This window comes from Aplysia californica, unplaced genomic scaffold, assembly GCF_000002075.1.
Source record: "Aplysia californica isolate F4 #8 unplaced genomic scaffold, AplCal3.0 scaffold00216, whole genome shotgun sequence".
Classification (NCBI taxonomy): Eukaryota; Metazoa; Mollusca; class Gastropoda; order Aplysiida; family Aplysiidae; genus Aplysia; species Aplysia californica.
This window is the reverse complement of record NW_004797486.1, coordinates 507,357-511,566: the sequence shown is the minus strand read 5'-3', so window position 1 is coordinate 511,566 and position 4,210 is coordinate 507,357. Positions and strand designations below refer to the sequence as shown.

At 37.8% G+C, this 4,210-nt stretch overlaps 1 protein-coding gene across 1 annotated transcript in view; it reads left to right on the top strand.

The window, feature by feature from the left end:
- Positions 1–4,210, top strand: part of LOC101855794 (ferric-chelate reductase 1) — a gene marked incomplete in the record, with an annotated part of 34,839 nt that overhangs the window by 8,620 nt on the left and 22,009 nt on the right.

Here is a 4,210-nt window from a genome sequence, read left to right as displayed (position 1 = left end):
TCTTCTTCTTCTTCTTCTTCTTCTTCTTCTTCTTCTTCTTCTTCTTCTTCTTCTTCTTCTTCTTCTTCTTCTTCTTCTTCTTTTTCTTCTTTCCTAATCTTTCAGTCCTAATCTGTATTGACATCTGAGAAGAATACGGAGGGTTCACAGGAGGATGAGTTCCAAAACACTGACATTCTTCAACAGTCTTCAGTTATAAAGAGATACAACTGTCTACCATTCAAATGAAATAATTCTATCTTCCAGCAGATTCTGTTGGGATCGGATGTGGTGCATAACCTTTTGAAAAAAATGCATTCGATGTCTACAGTGCTGGTTTTTAATTTGAAGCAGCCCACTTTGTCCGAGTTACTCCAAGGGTTGTTTTGATCAAAGTACAACTTTTCAACGAATTTCCATTTACTATTATTCACACCCCCCCACCCAACCCCCGAGTACTCTTCGTATTTCTTACACGATTCTCCATTTGCTTCCCCTTGCTATCAGCTCCAGGTCCAGAAGTGACCATTTGTTCCTTCGTGCTCGAAACTTATAAAAGCGCATTTTATCAACGCCATACAGCTCATACATTGTAATTGTTATAGCAGGTGCTTCGAGTAATTGAGAGTGACCGTTACCTGTTGCAATATTGCTTTGGAGAAACGTTTTAAGTTGATATGTAGATTGTTTGAACGTTTGTGGACATCATCACAATAAATCCGAAAAATGCTCCAATTCAGGAACATAATTAACAATCCAAGAAGAAGCAAAATGGCGGCATTTCTGCTGCTGATTAACCATATATAGCAACGTGTTCGACGAACTACATAATGTACATCTCTCAGTCCCTTCTCTTTAATCACGTATTGTTAATTGCCATAAAGTAGACCAAAGTTTCGAGTGCCATTTTCTCCCCTGTTACTTTACAATGAAAAAATGCACACTTGTTTTTTAAAAAGAGAATGTAATTTATTGAGTGGGTTCTAGCCTAAATTTGCCCCCCCCCCCCAAGAAAAGTTGATATATTAATATTATGTTTACGTCTTCATGATACTAGTATGTTTATGCTTTTCTTATAATATAGACGTGTCGGTGACGTATATGTGGCAAAAAGTAGATCTATTCTTTAATAAAAGAAATTCTTCAGTCCGGCTTAGGCCTACTCCTTTGTTATCATACTATTTTTTGAAACCGTTAAAATATTTCCCATTAAAATGGTTAGTGTAAATCTGTTTGTAGTGTGTACAATTTTTTGATGACTAAACGCTTTTGCAGTGTCTTTTCTCTTCTCGTTTGTCTACTCATTCAAGGTATTTAGACTTATTTTCACAAATTATATTGAACAATGTTTTGAATCTGGCTACCAGTGGGCATCCAAGTGTTCTTTTGGTGATACATGAAATTTTGCAAAGTGGTTCTTGGATGTTCATTGCATCCATAATTACATTTCGAACTCTGGTTGTATAATTGAAGTAAAAATAAGTGGACATCGCACATTCAACTCTTTAGTTCTTTATTTTTCTGGGTCTTTTTTTATTCGTCTTTTTCTAGTCTGACTGCTCGTATCTTTTTATTACTGTTTAAAAGTCATTATTTGCTTTTCAGACTTCTCTGATTTTGATTTGCATTTCCATTGTAGATACTGTCAAAGGTGTTATATTATTAGATTAGTTGCTTCATTAGAAAGCGCATTACGTTACGCAATATCATAGATGTCACCACTGGTTGCCGAGGGAACGTTTTTTCCAAATCTCAAATAGGGAAGTAATCAATTCATTTGAACAATCTTTGTTTATTCCCCTTTTTAAATACATGACCCGTTATTTCAAAGGACAAAACATTTTCCAACGCGCATACTCTAAGGCAGTGGTTTTCAAACTTTTTTCGCCCACCGCCCCCTTTTTCACCCAGCCGAGTCCCAGCGCCTCCTACTCCGCCCCAATCATCAATCTGACATAACGACAGGCGTAATATAATAACAATCACAAATAAAGAGAGGGCTCAAACAGCAGGGTAGAAAGTAACGTGCCTAAATTCTAATGATTTAGTTCTGAATATTAGTTGAGTCACAAATCACCATCTTTACAGTCTTAAATTAAGCGTGGACGAGAGAAAATAAAACACATTTTTCTTCAATCTTAGGCAAGGGCACTGAGAGCAAAATACTGTCATTTTCTTTATGCCTATAGTTGTCATCGGTACTAAACGACCAGTGTTATTAACATCAATAAAAATAAAACATGTATTATCACATTTACAGAAGCAAAACGCCAAAAAAAATAAAAAAATAAAAACGCCTGTGATCATTGGTTTGAAAACAGATTGACATTTTCTTTATGAAACGTTTTCTCCCATCAACGTGCTGCAATGAAGTGGCCTGAGATTTGTATCAAGTATCTCCATTGTAGAAAATAAAAATATTATTAAGTTGTTCAAATGTGAGAAACCACACGAGAGAAAAAGTATGCATGGATTGTACTCTGTAATTATCACCATAATCGTCACCATCATCATCATCAGTTTCATCAGCAGTGGCAGCATGTGCACATAAAAAAACTCTGTTAAACAAGTGAATGTTTTGATTTTTTTAAAAAGGAAGAAAAGAAAAAAAAAGAAAAGACACATTGAGATATCAAGTAAGGGTAAACTACAGAGTAAGCATGCGCAAATAAGTTATTGACACTACCCTAATGGGAAGGATGGACCTGCTAAAACGAAACCAACTTATCGACATCAGGTTTCAGATTGGTCAGTAGCTGACGCAAATCGCTACGCTTCGTCAGCAACCTTGTCACTGCATTGAATCCCCTTTCTACTAGATAGGAGGCGAGGAAAGAGATGAACAACTACTTGATCTTTTCCCACTTGGAGGGATATTTGTCTTGCACAACAGTTTTCAACTAGAATGGCTGGTATGGCTTTTTGAACAATGGTTTGATTTCAAAGTCACATTTCATCGTCAGAAGCTCTTCTTCAATTGCTCCTTGCAAGTTATCATCTGTTTCAGCGTTCAATGGGTCCAGTATCCAGTATGGAATTTCCAGTAAAAAAATATCAGGAGGCTAAACCTTGTCTTCATATCAGCATGCAAATCTCTGAGGTGGTTGCTATAAATATATTTGTAGTTCCTCGTCAGAAACATGCCCTTCTTTCAGTGTCTCCGCCAAGCTAGGAAACTGAGAAATTTTCTTCTGCCAATGTTTCGGCGGATCATTTCCAATTTCGACAAGAATGACGAAAGCCTTGATCAGGTTGGTGTTATCCCTCTGCAGCTGAATGTTGAACTGGTTAAACTTTGAGAAAAGATCTGTGAGGAGCGCAATGTTGTTCTTGTGTTCTTTCAGTTTATTGCAGAGATCACTGTCTGTTTCTTGAAAAAATACCCTCCAGCACAGAGTCAAACAGGCAGAACAATAATCGTGTTCAACAGTTTCCTTTCGAGAGCTACCAGACTTCAGTGTGCAAAAGTAAGCATTGAAAGTACTCGTCATTTTCAGTGCACAGCTGTTGAAATAGTCTCGAGTTCAAAGCGTGGGCTTTGATCTTGTTCACCCACTTGATGGCAATGGCCAGTATGTCATGCAGACTTTCATTCAGGTTTTTTGCCACCAAATTCTGTCTGTGAATGACACAGTAAACAGTAAATACTCCATGGACTGATTTTTTCAAAAAGTTCATAAATCCACGTTTCCGACTTGCCATCGACGGTGCCCCATCTGTTGCACAGGCAACTGTATTGGTCAGAGGGATCTGTTACTCCTCGAAAAATTCTTGGACCACTTTGAAAATGGACTCGCCTTTGGTATCTGTTTCCAACATTTTCGCAAATAACAATTCTTGCATTATTTCCTCACCTTCTATGAACTGATATCCAGTTTAAGGATGAGCTCACGTCCTTTCAGCATTTTGCACTGTGATTCCTCAACATCTGTTGACATCTCATCAGTACGTCTTTGAATGGTATTGTCACTTAGTGGGAGAACTTTCAACACAGGCTCCGGGGCACGTTGCGGGACTGTGCTGACCACCTCTCTTATCGCAGGCAATGTGAGGTCCTCACCAATAGCGTGGTGTTTGGCTGCCTTTGTAATTAGCTGAGATAAATTATATGTTGCTCGTAAGCCTAAATCAGCTTGATCGACGTTAGCTGCAAACATCGGTTTGACTGATTTTCATTTCTGAAAATTGATCTTTAGAGTTTTGAAGTATGCCAGATCTTTGTCAGATTTGT